Below are 17731 nucleotides of genomic sequence, written 5' to 3'. Positions count from 1 at the left end.
GGGCCTTATTGGTCAAGTCAGTCACCTAAGCCCTCTGGACCTCCTTCTTCCTCTCTAAATGATGTGTGTATGTTGGGGGAAGGGTCAGGAATAGATCTGTGATTTCAAACCCCTCTATTGCTTTCAGGGGCAGAATCTCTTTTTTTCCTAATGAAGTTGTACTTGGAAACACATCCTATAAACAGAGAAAAGCAGAGCTGTACTATTGAAACAGGTCTCGGGGCCTGAGACCCTGCCCCCAGGCTTGTCCCTCACTCCCTTGGGAAGCACAGGTTTGAAAAACTGGACTAGGAGCCCCTGCAGAGCTGACAAGCGGGGGCTCTGCTATTCTAACATTCTGTGTCCTGCCTATGTGTTCTAAGCCGTGTGGTTGAATGTGCTGTGATTCTAATGCTCTGTGACCTGTATCCGTAATGGTCCATGTGCAGTGACTCAGTCATTTTAGTTCTAGGAGCCTGTGACTCTATGACTAATTCTGTCCCTTCCATGGGGAAGCAGATGTACTTGAAGGAATTCAAAGCCAAATCAAACTGCCACTAAAGAAGCTCCTACCAGTTTTGCTCAAAATGCCAGGCTTTGTTTCTGATGATGAAATTTCTCCCCATTACCCAGGCACAGATCAGCAATGACATTCTCCCTTATGGCCCAGCACCTTCTGTTTTCTTAGGCATGTCACAGATATTAACTAATAGCCACAGAATACTCCTATGAAATGATCTGCCCTTTTACTCCCATTTCTCAGGTAAGGCAAACTGAGATTTGCCAAGGCCACCCAGAAGGGGGCGGCTGAACTGATAACAGCTGGATTTCCTGAATCTGGGTGCTCTGGATTTCCTAGGCTGAGGGGGAGAAGCATTGAGGCAAGATGGTTTTAAAAGTTTGGAGAGCCTTTCGTCAAAGAGTCACTGGATTCATTCCTCTGAATAGGAGAATGTCCACACTCTCCCCAAAAAATCTGAATGTGAATTTAACCATGGATTTGGGTGCCCTCAGCATTTATTTTCTGACCTCCCAACCCTACTCCCCACCTCTGCCCCAGGCATCCATAGTTAAGGCTGGCTCCTGTGTCTCTCAAGAAAGATTCCTAAATATATTCTGTTTATGACAAAAGCTGAGAAGTGGGGGAGGGTGGGGCCAGAGAGAGAGAATTAGGAGGGATTGTGCCTTTGAGCCAGATTAAAACCATAAGTGAAAGAATGTTGACATCCCAGGTACCTGCCTGTCAGAAAGTCTTTAGCTACTGAAATTTAGTTGTCAGGAGCCATTGAAGGTTTTAGAGAAGAAGCGGGACGAGAGCAGAGCTACATGCCGGAAAGAGTAATCTAACATCACGTTGAAAGGGGAATTTTCCCATTCATGACTCCCACTCTAGTGTGGACTGGGCTTGAACACCAGCTCTATTGGTTTAAGCCAACTGAAACTCAGGAATTGGTAGGGAGGCTTGATTTATTTCTAAGAAACTTGGATGAACATTTGAGTCATGTGCTAGTTTGTAGGCAGCCAATGCTGGGTCCTCATATAACGAAAACAAGTCAAAGAACTGGATACGAGAAGGAAGAGGACGAGTGGCTTGACCCCTGGATTGGCTGTGTGACCTTGGGAAGGCCACAGAACTTCTTCTGAGCCTCAATTTACCTTTCCGTAAACATGGAGATAATAATAGCTACTCCTGCCTACTTCCCAGGACTGGAGGAAAGGCAGATAATATGATAGGTGAAAGCACGGGGAGGAAAGACGCAGAGTAACACCTTGTTAGGACCAATAATGGCTTGGTAAATGAAACCTGAACCACCAGCGGACTGAGAGGCAGTCTTAGGAGAGCTGTCTGTAAAAGTCAGGCCTGCCCAAGCCTGGAATTAGGGGGAAAAGAAATGACTGAAAAGGGAAGTTCTTGCCTACGGTATAGGTGAAAGGGAGCTGAAATTCGGGGTCCCCTTCTTTATCAGTGTTCTGATTATTATTAATGATGACCAAAATTATACCATCTTATATCTGGGTGGTAATCTATATGTTTTCAAAGCATGCATTTTCTCACTTGGTCTTTGGAAAGGAGGTGCAGTATTAGGTGAAATTAATAGTAAGAAAGTGGTCTCTGGAGTCAGATACACCTGCTTTCAAATCCCGGCTCTCCTACTCACCAGCTTTGTGACCTTAGGCAGTTATTTAACCTCTCTGGCCCCAGAAAAAGGGAAATGAGAGTAGCACCTGTCTCATGGAGCTGTCGAGAAGGCTGTGTGAGTCAACACGTGGCAAAGTCCCAGCACAGGCTGCACTCACTGGGAGTTAGTTATTGTGTCAACCTCGTCCTTACTGTGACATTTCTCATCACTCTCATGTTGTAAATGAGAAACGGAGGCTCATATAATTGGAAGGCTCTGCCTGGGTTCACCCACCCAGTAGGTGATGGATTCAAGTACTCACCCAGAATAGGAATTCATATTCTAAGAAGAGAGACTCAGAGGGGGCTGGAGTGGCTGGAGCTGATTCTGTACAGCAGCACTCTCTAAAAGAACTCTCTACAATGATGGAAATGTTCTATGTCCGAGCTGTCCAGCGTGGGAGTCACTAGCCACTATATTCCTCTTTATACCAATGTTGTCATTAAATGTAATTTCTAATATCTCTTTTTCATGGAGGAAAGGGCCCACAAAGGCTGGAGTGACTAGGGCCCTCGAAAGTCATAATGTGACCCTGGGGAGATGGACATTTGAAAGAAACACAGGGTTTCCAGGCACCTGGGCTTTAAGGAAGAAAAGGGAGAAAATAAGGGATGATGAGAAAGTGTTTTGTTATTGGACCTCATCTGCCAAAGTCATTCATTCATTCATTCATTGAATACTTATTTATTGAGGGCCTACCCTCTGAGGGCATTCTAGTATAGAGAACAGGACAGATGAGGTCCCTATTCTTGTGGGGCTTGGATTCTAGGGGCACAGAGAGAGAGAGATGATAAATTAAAAAATGTGCACTATCATCAGGTGATGAAAAGTGATATGAAGGAAAATCATGCGAAGCAAGGTTAGAGAGGGATGGAGGGCGTGCTGTTTTTGAAAGGGTGGTCTTCCCTGGTGGCGCAGTGGTTAAGAATCCTCCTGCCAATGCAAGGGACACGGATTTGATCCCTGGTCCGGGAAGATCCCACATGCTGCAGAGCAGCTAAGCCCATGTGCCACAACTACTGAGCCTGTGCTTTTGAGCCCATGTGCCACAATTACTGAAGCCCGTGTGCCTGGAGCCTGTGCTCTGCAACTAGAGAAGCAACCGCAATGAGAAGCCCGTGCACCATAACAAAGTAGCCCCTGCTTGCTGCAACTAGAGAAAGCCCGTGTGCAGCAACGAAGACCCAACACAGCCAATTAATTAATTAATTAAAAAGAAAAAGTTGGGCAAAACTGTAAACATTTAAAAAAAAATTAAAAATAAGGGCAGTCAGGGAAATCCTACATGATGAGGTGACATTTGAGCAGAGGGAGGGCCACAAAGTCATCTTGAGAGTTTCAGGCAGCAGAAACAGGCAGTGCAAAGGCCCTGGGGCAGGAGCCAGGAGACTGCAGACAGACTAGAGGGAGCAAAGAAAGAGGGGTTCTGCAAAGTCAGGGATGTGGCCCAGGGCAATCCAGGCCAAGGAAAAGACCTGTAGTGAGGCAGGACCCCATCACAGGATTAACATGATGGTTCTATGAGGAGCAGAAGGAGGAAGGGACGTGCTGTTGGACATAAAATCTTAGAGCCCTTCAAGACCATCCTACGTGGCCAACAGGTGGTATACAGGCTGTCCAGCTGCAATTAGTTTTTTTGGGCCCATAATATATTGTTTTGTTTGATAGTTTTCTGCTGAATTAGTGTTAACATGTAAACATTGGGACGCTTCACCCAAAAATCCAGATCCTAGCTTCTGTTTAACAAAGTGGAGGGCACTGTCTGTGCGCGCCCATGGCACGGCTGGCTGGAGCTGAGTGGTGGCTGCCCCCTTTAGATGGGGCCTGTGCTCTCCAGTCCCCCCTCCCCAAACTCTTCCAGATGCTGAGGCTGTTTCAGCTACCGTTTATCTCCAAGGTCGTTTTCTAATAGAAGAGACGCACATCTGTATCCACATCTCTCTCCAAACTGAGAAGAAAATAGACTCCAGGATGACCTCCTGTCCATACCCTGGGCCTGCTTCTCCCCTGAGGCACCCCACCCAGCCTTAGACACCCCCAGCACTCACTGCACCCCAGAGAGAACAAGGGATCTCTTCCTTTTGGGGTTGCCTATGTGGGTCCATGAGCTTTGCATTTGGAGCTGAAAACTCCCTAAACCAGAGGCCATCCCAGGATTAGAGGGCTCGGAGGGAGGGCGAATCCTGCCCCGCTTCTTCCGGGGCTCGCTGTCCAGAGAGGTTTGTAAGATCAAACCCAGCTCCAGCTCGGCAGGGATTTGGACGTAGTTATTAACTAGAAGCTCAGGAGACAAAGCAGGAGGAACAGAGCACCTCCTCTAAGTTCTGCACTTGTGCCTTGGGATCCTTCAGGACACAGTGTGGACTCAGCCCCGTGGGAAGGCCAGCGGGGGCCCTGGAGTCTCTCCTGGAGGAGCAGCCTCTAGCCAGGCAGGGACCAGGAGGCCCCCCGGTATGGGAGGAGGCTGTCCTGAAGGTCTGGGTTTGGGGGTGGCTTTCTGTGAGGCTGGAAAGTTGTGTCCTAAAGTCAGGAGATAGACTCCCCCAAAGGACTGGAAAGCTCCTTTCAGAGGATAGAATAGATTGCAGAGGCCAGAATGTCCCTGCCACCTGGGCCTCGTCTGGCAGGGTCCTTACTCTTCTGTGTTCCTTGCAACTCTTTGATCCAGTGAAATCCTGTGCCTTTCCAGGAGCTATGGATGAGTTTTCAGACACGTAGACATCAAATTCCAACAGGGGTGACCTTGGATCACCTAACTGAACCTCTTAGCCCGTGTTTCCTCATCTTTAAAAGAGAGATACTAACTGAACCCGCCTCGGGTAGTTGTTCCGAAGGTTCGACTAGATGATTCGTATTAAACAGTTAACACAGTGCATGACACCTAGCAACTGCTAAATCAATATCAGCTGTTGTTATTTCAGAACTTTCGCTATCATTATGGAACATGGATTGAAACTCAGCAGCTGCCATGAGCCCCGTCCTCATTCGTTCCTGCCTTTGCTTTCGGAGGCATCACCTTAACGTTCCCAAGCCTCCCGAGGGCACAGTTTGAAAGCTGCTAGGAGTCTGATCTCCATTTTGTAGAGGCAGGAAAGCTCTGCCCCAAGAAGGGAAGTCTCATAGTGCCCCATACGAAGTCACATTGCGTGTTGGTGGTGCACCTGGGACCAGAACCTGCTCCGCCCGTGCTGGGCGCTTTGCACTGGCCAAGTGGCTCCCCCAGCCCAGGTCCTCTTCCAGCCTGAGGCTCCTCCCACCCAAGAGAGTGGAGAGTGCAGGGGCGAAGGAGCCAGGCTTTGGGGCCAGACCTGCCCCCCATCCTACCTCTGCTTTCTTTTTTAAAAAAATTTTTAGCCGCACCACAGGGCATGCAGGATCTTCGTTCCCTGACCAGGATTCGAACCCGTGTCCTCTGTGGAAGAAGCATGGAGTCTTAACCACTGGACTGCCAGGGAAGTCCCACCTGCCTGTGCTTTCACCTGGGGGCCTGGCTTTCTCTATCCGAGCCTCCGTTTCCCCATTTGTGAAATGGGGCCGGCAACAGTTACCTCCTTGGAGGATGTAATGAGCTTATGCAGGCAAAGCATGTAGCACGTGGAGAGTGGTTAATGTTAGTACTCTTACTCATCATTACTATCGCTATTGGAATGATTATAGTAATGGTATTACTGTTCCTGTTGGTGTTCAAAAATATGTGTGGAATGAGAGAGCTATGCTCTGTACGTGTGTGTGCAGATCCCCCCCATGCCCCAGGAGCCCCTCGCAGGAGTAGTTACACACATACACACACACACACACACACACCCGTGTGACATCCCCTCTCTCCTTGCAGCGATTTGTAGCAAAGTTCATGCAACGGCTTGAGCAGCATTTATGTAATAAGAATAATTCCTGTTCCTGTCACCCTCTTTCCCTCCGTGGGTGCAGAGAGGTCACAGATGTGATCTCATTCAGAGTTTGAGGGGGCAGAGGGCTGGGTGGGAGGTGGGCAGAAGAAGATGGGCCGTGAAAACACAAGGCAGAGAATGTCGTGGACACCTCACAGCATTCCTGATCTTTTCAGTTCTGCCTCTGATATGTTGGGGTGACTCTCTGGGCCCCGTCTCATGTGCTTTGTCAAATGAAGCCATCAGCGTGGTTCCCCTCGCTATTCAGGACACAACAAACTGACTTCCTAGGAGTTAGCGGGCCTTGTGGCCCCCAGTGAAGTGAGCCCTGTGCCTCTTGCCAGCTCTGTGAGCTGCTGGGACCAAAGCTTCTCTTTGTTCCTTGTGCATGAGACCATCAGCCACCTGTGGCCACTGCCTGCCAGGGCTGCCTCTAACTCAGGCAGCCTGAGGGGAGGCGAGGCTACTGTCAGGGCTGTAGTGTGTGGAGGTCACCTGCTCAGGCTCTGGTGTAAGGCGGCCTGCATTTGAGTCCTGCCTGGCCCAGTGCTGGCTGTATGCACTCGAGCGAATCACGAAACCTGACCTAGCCTCAGTCTCTTCATAGACAAAGTGGGGAAGGCAATTATCAAACTGCAGTGGGGATCAATTAAGATGAAGTGCCTCAAACGACAGTCGCCGTGCCTTGCAGGTGAGCCCTTGCACAGTAAGGCTCTGATGAAATGATTCAGGGATGGGAGTCTCCACTCCTTTGGTGCTGAGGGACCTCGGTAACATATCAGAAGACCCGGGAGGGGACCAAGCCAGAGAGACCCCTGAGCAAACCCCTCATTTCATGGGGACTCCACTTGTCCATCTGCGAGTTGGGACTAGTCCCTGCTCTCCTGCCTTCCTGGGTAACCCTTCACTGAGCTGTTGTCAAATGATGTTCTGAAGAAGGTGAGGTTTGGGGGATAGGAAATGCTTACAGAGGCGCAGGCCCTGGTCAGAGCTGACGTTTACTGAACATTTACTATGTGCCAGGCCCTGTGGTAAGCACTTGGCATCGTTATCACTTTTAAGCTGGCTTAGAGCAACCCTGTAATTATCGGCATTATGCAGAAGGCATAAATGAGACTCAGAGAGGTTACCTAGGCTCCAAGTTCACACAGCTAATTTGTGGACAAGGCAGGATTAAAACTCAGATCACCCGGGTGTCTAACAGTTCCCTGACCTGCCTCCCCAAGCCCTCGGGCTGGAAAGGGCACTTGGAAGGGAGAGGTTTATATAATCCCACCTCCACACCAGGGATCAGGTAACCATGGGTCCTCTCCCACCAGCAAACACAGATTCCAAACAAAGGCTTCATCTCCAGTTCGATCACCTTTCCCTCTGGCCGAGCCCAGCCCAGCAGTGCTGTGTGTTCATCCAAGTCCAATCCCCTCTGAACAGAGCAGCTTAGGACAAAGCTGGCAAGTAGGCAGGCCTCAGCAGGTGAGGAGCTGCATTCTAGCAGTGAGGCAAGACAGGCAGCTCCCTCCACTGTTTGCGGTCCTGCTGTGGAGCTGGCTGAACCTGAACTGTAGGGCCAGAGGCGAGAGAGGGATTAGGGATGATTTGGGAGCATCAAGGTGCATACTGATGAGATGCAAATGGACCTCTGCCGGGGACTCCAGCTCAAGCCCTGTGTCCCACATTCAAGCCCCCTGGGCTCTGTCCGCACCGACTCCTCTTACCCACGGTAACTCTGTGCTCCACCCAGCCATCAGTTGGACGCGGAACTCAACAGAGCCGCCGGGCCTGCTGTGTTCTCACCAGACAGGGCTGGCCATTGAATTGAACCAGGGGTTACATCTTGGGAATTCCCTGGGGGGGGGTAGGGGTTACAAATACATATTCCAAGCCCCACCCCAGATCTACTGAATCAAAATCCTTAGGGGTGGGGCTCAGGAATAGACGGTTAACAGGTTCCCTGGGGTGATTTTCGTGTGACTGGTGTTTGGGACCCACTGAACGTGGTGATTGCTTTCTTTAAGATCCTGTGTTCTACTCTTTGACATACATCAAAGCAACATCCTTTTTGACCCACCTCCTAGAATCATGGAAATAAAATCAAGAATAAATGAATGGGACCTCATGAAACTTAAAAGCTTTTGCACAGCAAAAGAAACCATAAACAAGACTAAAAGGCAACCCTCAGAGTGGGAAAAAATAATTGCCTATGAAACAACGGACAAAGGATTAACCTCCAAAATATACAAGCAGCTCATGCAGCTTCATACCAAAAAAGCAAATAACCCAATCCACAAATGGGCAGAAGACCTAAATAGACATTTCTCCAAAGAAGACATACAGATGGCCAACAAACACATGAAAAGATGCTCAACATCACTAATCATCAGAGAAATGCAAGTCAAAGCCACAATGAGGTATCACCTCACACCAATCAGAATGGCCATCATCACAAAGTCTGGAAACAACAAATGTTGGAGAGGGTGTGGAGAAAAGGGAACTCTCCTGCACTGTTGGTGGGACTGTAAGTTGGTACAGCCACTATGGAAAACAATTTGGAGGTTCCTTAAAAAACTACAAATAGAACTACCATATGATCCAGTCATCCCACTCCTGGGCATATACCCAAAGAAAACCATAATCCCAAAAGAAACTTGTACCATCATGTTTATTGCAGCACTCTTTACAATAGCCAGGACATGGAAGCAACCTAAATGCCCATCAACAAATGAATGGATACAGAAGATGTGGCATATATATACAATGGAATATTACTCAGCTCTAAAAAGGGATGAGATGGAGCTATATGTAATGAGGTGGATAGAACTACAATCTGTCATACATAGTGAAGTAAGTCAGAAAGAGAAGGACAAATATTGTATGCTAACTCACATATACGGAATCTAAAAATGGTACTGATGAACTCAGTGACAAGAACAAGGAAGCAGATGCAGAGAATGGACTGGAGAACTCGAGGTATGGGAGGGGGCGGGGGGTGAAGGGGAAACTGAGAAGAAGCGAGAGAGTAGCACAGACATATATATACTACCAACTGTAAAATAGTCAGTGGGAAGTTGTATAACAAAGGGAATCCAACTCGAGGATGGAAGATGCCTTAGAGGACTGGGGCAGGGAGGGTGGGGGGGACTTGAGGGGGGGGCGTCAAGGAAGGGAGGGAATATGGGGATATGTGTATAAAAACAGTTGATTGAACCTGGTGTACCCCCCCAAAAAAAAAAAATTCTATGGGATCTTATTAAAAAATAAAAAATAAAAAAAATAAAAGGAAGATCCTGTGTTCTACCATGACTTGTTGCAAAGCTGGTATCCCATATGTGGCCTTCTCCTAGCCCCATGGAGAGAGGGGGATGGGGAAGTTAGGAAAAGACTGAAATCTCCATGACTTTTTTAGGCTAGCCAAGTGCTTCTCAAATGTCAGTGTGTTAAAAATCACAGCCTCCTCCTTAAGAAGTCTGATTTCATAGGGCTGTGGTGGAACTTGGAGGGCATGTTTTCCCCTGTAGATGGGGAACACTGGCTCCCAGGCAGAACAGACACGAGGTTATCTCTAAAGTCAGATGTACAGCAGAAACTGACACAATACTGTAAAGCAATTATACTCCAATAAAGATTAAAAAGTAAATAAATAAAATAAAGTCAAACAGAAGCGCAGACAGGAGAGGGAAACGACAGATCTGATTCATGTGCCTTTCACCTGCAAGTCTCTGAGCCTGCAAATCTCTCTGCTTGTTGGCATCTCAAACTGCAGAGACAACCGTTTACCTTCTTGTGCATAGATCGGTCCATCTCCCAGACAGAGACACTGCCCAGTCAACCACATTTTCCTTGCAGTGAATAGAACTGAACTGAAAATCAAAGGGTTCCATCCACACACGCATATCTCAAGGGTCCAATAAGTCCAGTCTTAGGCATTTACACAACAGACGTGTGTACATATGTTCACGAAAGATTCACATGAGAATGTTCAGAGTAGCACTATTTATAACAGCCCTCCATTGGAAATAGCCTGAATGTCCATGAAGAGCCGATGGATAAGTAAAGTGTGGTTTGCTCATACAGTGGGATACTATACAGCAAAGAAAATGAAAGTATTGCTCTAGGCAACAATACAGATGAATCCCCCTTACATAATGTGGGGTGAAAACAGCCATATACAAAAGAGTACATATGTGCTATTCCAACCATATAAAGCTTTAAAACAGGCAGAACTCATCTACAGACTACATTAGGATAAAGTTACCCTTGAGTAAGGGAAGAGGGGTGGTTAGTAACTGGAAGGACACAAAGAGGGTTTCTGAAATGGTGGTAATTTCTGCTTCTTTATCTGGGAGCTGGTCAGTTTCTGGAAAGTTCATTGAGTTGCACACTTAGGATTTGTGCATTTTTCTGTATGCAAATTATACTTAATTTAAAAGTTTTCTAAAAGCACTAGTAAAAGACTTCAAAGAATACTTTTAATAAAAGGAAAAGCATTTAAATAATAAAAGAGGACTCCAGGTGACTTCTGACTGTGGCAAATGACACACGATTTCCTGGCTATGGGATCGTGGACTCTTCCTGTCCCAGGAACCAGGAAGGAGACAATTCTCATAACCCAAGAGCTTGGGCACCATGCCAGGTCCTACCAGGGCTGTGGAAAACTGATGCCTCAGCAGTTCCTGTCCCCACTCCCACACAGCCCGCCCTCCCCAGAACCGCAAGGACAGTGGCAGCCCGTTTTGCACTGGATTCCCAGGTTCAGCTGAGTTCCAGTCCATTGGGGCTTGCTTCATGCAGCATTTTTCTGTGCTCAGAGCAGTTTGCTGGCCCATTTTCTTCTTTGATCCTCTCAAAGACCCTATGTGTACAGCAAGAAGTATTTCCATTTTATAGATGGGGAAGTTGAGGCCCTGAGATGGGGGTCAAAAGACTTGGCCAAAGCTAGCAAGCGACCCAGCCAGGACTCAAACACAAGACTCTAGATGCCAAATCCAACACTCCCTTGGCTACACCACTGATGGACCCAGTAATAGCAGTGCTGATTATAGCACCTATCAATTAGTGAGCACTTTCCCTGGGGATGTCTCAGAGCCTTCACTAAACCAAGAAAGTAGGTACTATCATTTCATCCCCATTTTAACAAATGAAAAAACTGAAAGATCAGAAAGTCCAAATGCCTTGTCCAAAGTCAATGCCTAGTAAGTGTGGAGCATGGATTGCAAGAAATGGTCTGTCTGAACCACTAGTCCAGTGACTTCCAAACCCAGTTGGAGTTCCCTTAGAGCTTGTAAAAATATAGATTCCCTGGTTCCACCCCCAGACCACACGTTCCAATGATTTAGGTGCAGGATGGGGCTGAGAGGTGTGTATTTTTAAAAACAGCCCTAGGCATTTGGGTTGCTCAGGTCTAAACTAGGCTGCAAAGGGAAAGCTTAATTTAGCAACTTCCAAATTTACTCAGTGAACCTCTCTAATAATTAGAATTCTCCTAACAGTGGTACACAGCCCCTCAAGATGTTTGAGAACAGCCCAGCTGGTTGGATAATAGCTCTGCTTGGGGTGGGGGGCAGTGACTCACAAGGGGCATCTGGTGGGCGGCGGGGGGCAGTGCTGGTAGTCTGCTTTTTGCTCTGGTTCCTGGTTCGCAACCGTTTGCATTCACTTTGTAAAAATTCATCAAGCTATAACTTACAGTTGATGCACCCTCATTTTGAATGTTTACAAAAAGGAAAACAAAGTCAGGCTGACCATCTGTCAGAGACACTGTAGAAGCAATCTTTGCACAGAGTAGAGATTTATATGAGAAATCCTATAGGGTTCTTCTAATTATATGCTTCCAAGAGTTTGAGATGCTAGGATTTGAATTTTCCAAGATGCTATGATTCTCTGAGTCAGGGGCCCCCAAATCTGTAATAGTAGCTAACATTTAGTGAGCTCTTAGTATGTGCTGACTGCTATGCTAAAAGCTTAAGGGACTTCCTAGGTGGCGCAGTGGTTAAGAATCCACCTGCCAGTACAGAGGACACGGGTTTGATCCCTGCTCCAGGAAGATCCCACATGCCGTGGAGCAACTAAGCCCGTGCACCACAACTATTGAGCCTGCGCTCTAGAGTCCATGAGCCACAACTGTTGAGCCCGTGTGCTGCAACTACTGAAGCCCATGTGTCTAGAGCCCGTGCTCCGCAGCAAGAGAAGCTGCTGTAACAAGAGACGCCACCGCAATGAGGAGCCTGTGCACCGCAACGAAGAGCTCACAGAAATTAGAGAAAGCCTGTGTGCAGCAACGAAGACCCAGCACAGCCAATAAATAAATTTATTGTTAAAAAGTAAATAAATAAAAGCTTAAGCGCTTTGTATGGATTAACTAACTCACAGCAGCTCTGGGAGGTAGATAGCATTATCCCCCCCACAACCCTCAGGGAGGTGAAATGATGTGTCCAAGGTCACAGAGTTGGAAAGCAGCAAAGCCAGGACCAGAACTCGAGCACCCTGGCCCCAGAGCTGGTGTGCCCAGCCATGGCGCCATACTGGTGTCAAGCTCTGTCGCTTCCCAAGGCTGAGTGTCTAAGCATCTCAGTGATGCATTTTGTGCCATCTAGCCTTGCATCTGCTGGGAGGACCCAGACGGAAGGGGATGCTGCAGGGAGAGACCGCAGCTCTGACCTGGAACACGGGAGCGCACGTGGGCCAACATGCACATACACGCTGACGTTACCCCGGAGCTGGCATGTACAATCCTGCTCAGCTGGCACCGAGGCCAACTGCTGTGGGCACTGGAGCTGAACAGGAACTGGGAACTGGAGAGTTCTCCGTTGTGGGCTCCCTGCCCCCAGCCAGGAGGTGGGCAGCTGCCATGTACCTGCCACCCCAGGTCACCTTGCAGGGGCCCCACAAGTCTCAGGAACGGAGAAAGACTCAGAAAGTAGGGCAGAGGAGGCCTTTCTCTCTTTTGCAGGCTCCGAACTGAAACATGCTTAAGGCATCACCTCTTTCAGCAGATAATCTGTCAGTCAATAGGCACTGTGATTGGCCAAGGGGGAGACAACAAGAAATCCTCACCTTCGGCTCTGACCCCTCCTTAAATTCCAGCTCCACCCCACAGCCACGCAGAGCCCAGGCACTCTTTGACTTAAACGTCTTCAGCGTGGTCCTCCAATATTTACAAAACAAAAGCCATGCTCCTATGATGAATGTCCTGAAAACCTTACCTTTTAAAGATCTATATGGAAATATTTTCACATGCAATTATATATCTGGGATTTGCTTCAAAATAATCTGATCAGAGACGAGTTGGTGGAGGTATAGAGGAAACATAGTTATTAAAGCTGAGTGATGGGTTTTTTTTTTAATACCCTTCTGCTTACTTTTGGGTATTTCTATAATTTCCCATTAATAAAAAAAAATTATGTTTATACATATATATATATGCGTATGTATAATTTCTTTTTAAGTCATACTCCTTGGCCTGGCACACATGGCCTTCAGGGACCTGACCCCATCCTGCCTTTCAGAGCAGTCTCCACATGTTCCCCTCAGCTGAGAGTTTCCTGCACCCAACACTGTTTTCTTCTAATGGCTATGCTTTTGTGCAGGCTACTTTCTCTTTCTGAATTGCCTTTTCCACTTTTCTTTATTTAAGTTTTATGCAGTCTTCAAAACTGATGTTCAGTCCCATATCCTCGTAGAAGCCTTCCTCCGCTAACTCCATGACTGGACTAACTCTGTGCGGCTCTTTGGGCCCCACTGCCAGCCTGAGTTTACCTCTATTTTACCGCCTACCTCAAGGTATTAAACCACCCACTTAGCTGCCTCTACCAGCTGTGAGTCTCTGGGAGCCTGACACATCATAAGCGCTAAGCATCTATTGAACTAAGGATCTGCTGAGAAAACAGAAGCTGTGTGACTGAAAGGAAGTGGCTTAGCTTTCCTGAGTCTCTTTTCATGTCCACAGTGAAAACAACAATAGCAACAACAAAAAGAAGGGGTCAGGGATCATGCTTGCTGGCCTGCAGGGTGGTTGTGCAGAGTAGAAGAGAAGGTGTATGTGACGTGGTCTAACCTGGTGACAGGCGCATCGAGGGGCTCAGTACATCAGAGGTATCTCTTCAAGCTTTAACTCCCATGCTCAGGGCTGTGCATTGACCCAGGGTACCATCACAAACCAGCTACTGACTTTAGGCAAATAATTCCAAATCTATGGTCCCATCTGTAAAATGGAACCAGTAATTCTTGAAGGGAGACTTCAGGTACTCCTGAGCACCTTCCACTTGTACAGTTGCGGATTCTTGCTGACTGTCTGGCAATAGTGAGAGAATGGTGTGTGGGGGGGAAAGGGGGGTGTTGGAGGAGGGTCTGATTGATGAGGTGTGTGTCCCCTGCCCACTGAAAGGCATCCTATAGTTTAGGGATCAGTCTTGTTGTTAATCCCAGGTTGTGTCCAGGGGGCATGGGGGCAATTGTGGCCTCTGAGGCTGACCACCCACACAGGCAGCAGGACTCTCTCCTGAGCTGGGAGAGGCAAAGAGAGGAAAAGGAAATGAAAAGATCTGGGTCGTGGCCCTGCCTTCCCCACTCACTTGCTGTGTGACCCCAGCCAAGTTATCCGCCTTCTCTAGGGAGACCTCCGTGTCTCCACCTGTCTGATTCGATGATCTCTAGGGACCCTTCCACTCTTATCTCTGATGTGGTTGGACTAATGCTTAGTCTGTCTGAGCGACCGTTCTCACTTATGAGTTAGAGGTGAACATTCATTCGTTCTCCCAGCAGATATGCAGTGAGCTTCTTTTACGTACCAGGTGCTCTGCTAGACACGGGTTCTGGAGCAGGAGTAACGCTTAGTGGAAGCGACCTTAGCGAATAAAATATACACAAATAACTAATAATTACAATTGTGATCTCTCTTGGGAAGGAACACTTTAGGGTGCTATGAGATGATCTCCACCCCGATGGAAGCAGAGAGGAGGCAGTTAAGTAATGAGCATGACTAGCATAAACAAGGCCCTGGGCACTACGTGCGTTATCTCTTAATTTTCACATCAATCTCTGCGAAAAGGACTATTATTTGCCTCATTTTTTCCAGTGAGGAGGCTGAGGTTTAAAGAAGTTGAGGCCCAGGTCATACAACCAATAATATCCAGGTTTTGGCCCCACGTTCTTCTTTGGAAACCTGTCTGGAAACCCCTCTTGTAAATGAAAGCATTAGTACCATTAGTCATAGAAACAGTAACGCTGAGTTTCTGACTTAGCTCAGCTTGCACTGGGGACCCAGGAAACACAGGAAGCTTTCAGAGGCTCTGCCCACATATTACTGAAGGAACCCAAGAGGCAGGGCCCATCCAGCGGGTACAGGAAGGTCCCCAACTAGGCCACTCCATCGCCCCCAGCACACACTGGTTTCCTCTAAGGCTGCCCGACGGTCTCTCGTACCTGGGCCCACCTGGCCAGCAGCAGTGCTGGCACCATGGCCTGTCCTGGGGAAGGAAAACCACCAGGCCTAGGTGAGCTCATTCGCACCCGGGAAAGAGCATGCAGGCAGCGGAGTGTGGCGGCCCAGCTCACAGAGCCCTGGGGCAGGGGGGCCTGGCAGCCCCTCCCAGTGGAAAGCGCAGGCACAGCTTACATGTAGGGGCTGGAGACTGTCAGTGTCCTTCTAGGTCTGGTCCCCTGAGTCCTTAAGGAGACCAATAAAAGTCATGGAAACAGGAGAGTTCTAGGGAGACCTTGACTTCCTCCAGTTCCTCCCCACTTTACAGATGAAGAAACTGAGGCCCAGGGAGCTTGTGGCAGTCAGGGCCTCATGGCTTCGCTCCACCACCCTAGCCAACTCATGGGCTTGGCCCCTTCCTGCCAGGAATATAACCTATACTCCATGGAGAGCCCTACGGAGAACCTGAGCTTGCCTCTTCCTGCACCAGGGGATGCTGAGTTCCAAAGCTTCCTCACCAGCAAAATGCAATCATTCCTTCTCTGCCTACCCAGCAGCATCATTGAAGTGAATCAATTAAGAATGAATCTTAAAAATAATCCAACCACCGTTATTGAAAATGCAGGGAAATAGGCTCAGAGAAGTATGGAACTGTTTCAGGCCACACCGCCTGTGAGTTACAAGGGCATGAATAATGAAATTCTCTTTTCCCCCTGCCTGCTTCGAAAACCCAACATTTTCAAATGACTGTGCGTACTCAGCCTCATCCCTGAACACAAGAAGTGTCCAGTGGGTATCGGCTGCAATGATAACACTTAGTCGTTTCTGCATAGAAGGTACTGCTCACCTGCCCGGGCTTAGCCTCCCATCCATAAAAGGAGCTGAAGGATTGGAAACGCCGTGTCCTGAGCCTGCTTCTCTACCTCCCTGCTCCCCTGAGCCTAGGCCTTGCCCCTGAGTGCTGTGCGCCCTGGGACAGAGGCAGCCTTTCTGAGCCCTCAGCAACCCTCAGAAGAGCCTGCTGCTTCCACACTGGGGCAGATAGCACCCCTCCGCCACCCCCCAGGTAGAGGGCTGAACTCTGGCCTGGTGGCTCTGTTCAGTGTTCCGTTCCAGCTCTCCTGCCTCCACGGATGCACATTGGATTCCTGCTTCCCCCAAGAGCTGCCCCCACGCCCCCTTATCCACCCCAGTGCTGCTCTTGGCCTCTGAGACTCACTGCCTTTCATAGCCCTTGGACACAGCGAGCACCCCCACCCGATAGTCGGCAGAGCTGAGGTTCTCATCTGGGTGCCTCTAAAGAGTCGCCTGAGAGCCAAGGCTGGCCAGGTTATCTGACTCTCCCTCAAGCCCTTTCTCCCTCCCCCTCGCCAGGTGGCTTGGTCTGTGATAGGGACCCTGTGCCCCTCTGGACACACAGGAGAACTCAGCCCTTCCTCCTAAAATCAAGGAGGAAATTGTTTTCACATCCCCTTGAAATCTCAGCCCCAGAAAGCCCACGCAGGGAGTTTCATTCTTCCAAGGAAAGGCGTCTAACTTTCTGCACATGCAAATATGACCTTGCTGCTCCAGGAGATCAAAGCCCTAGCCTCGTCCATTCCCGGGCCCCAATCCCCAGCCCCCAGGCTCAGGCTGGCTTCATTCAGGGTAGCGAGGTGACCAAGGTCCAGGTGTCCTTGTCCTCCCCCTGCCGGGCCTGCCCCCGCCACATCCTGGTTCTGTCTCCACCTTCCGAGAGCCCCTGCTCAGGGACCAGAATGGGTGAGCTTTGCGGCCCCCGCCCCCTAACGGCCCATCCTCCAGCACTTCTTACCTGTGCCCTGCAGGTGGGGGAGGGTGCCCCAGGGTGGGCTGCTGGGCTGGAGCCCCTCTCGCAAGCACCAGGCTGACCAGCTCGGGAGGGAGGTGCGGAGACACGGAGCAGGAAGGCGCACACTCGAAGAGGCTGCTGAGAAAGTTGGAGTAGGTGTGTCCCAGCCCAGGAGGAGGAGGAAAAAGGAGGTGGGAGAATGGAGGCGGATCATCCCCTCCTGCCAGCTCTCTGTCTCAGGGAGCAGGAGGGAGGGAGCCAACTGGGTTGTGGCCCAGCACTCACGGTGGGGAATCGAGTCATGGAAAATGACGGCTGGAGAGTTGCTGAGCCATCGGGCCCATCTCCGCCTCCCTTCTCGGTTTTCCAGAGGGATAAACTGAGGCCCTGGACAGGTAGCACTTGCTTGAGGACACACAGAGACCATGAGGCGCTGGGAAAGGACCCAGGTCACTCAGAG

General features: G+C 49.1%; 1 protein-coding gene across 3 annotated transcripts in view; it reads right to left on the bottom strand.

The window, feature by feature from the left end:
* FAT2 (FAT atypical cadherin 2) overlaps window positions 1–17397 on the bottom strand; it is an 82546-nt gene extending 65149 nt beyond the window's left edge. For all 3 annotated transcript variants that reach the window (XM_057730596.1, XM_057730611.1, XM_057730620.1), the window contains exon 1: window positions 17275–17397. The gene's annotated coding sequence lies outside the window, so the exon portion shown is untranslated. The remainder of the gene's footprint in view (window positions 1–17274) is intronic.
* Between the last annotated feature and the right edge of the window lie 334 nt (window positions 17398–17731).

Source organism: Hippopotamus amphibius, chromosome 1, assembly GCF_030028045.1.
Source record: "Hippopotamus amphibius kiboko isolate mHipAmp2 chromosome 1, mHipAmp2.hap2, whole genome shotgun sequence".
Taxonomy (NCBI): Eukaryota; Metazoa; Chordata; class Mammalia; order Artiodactyla; family Hippopotamidae; genus Hippopotamus; species Hippopotamus amphibius.
Note: the sequence above shows the minus strand (reverse complement) of the source record. Positions and strands in the feature narration are given on the sequence as shown.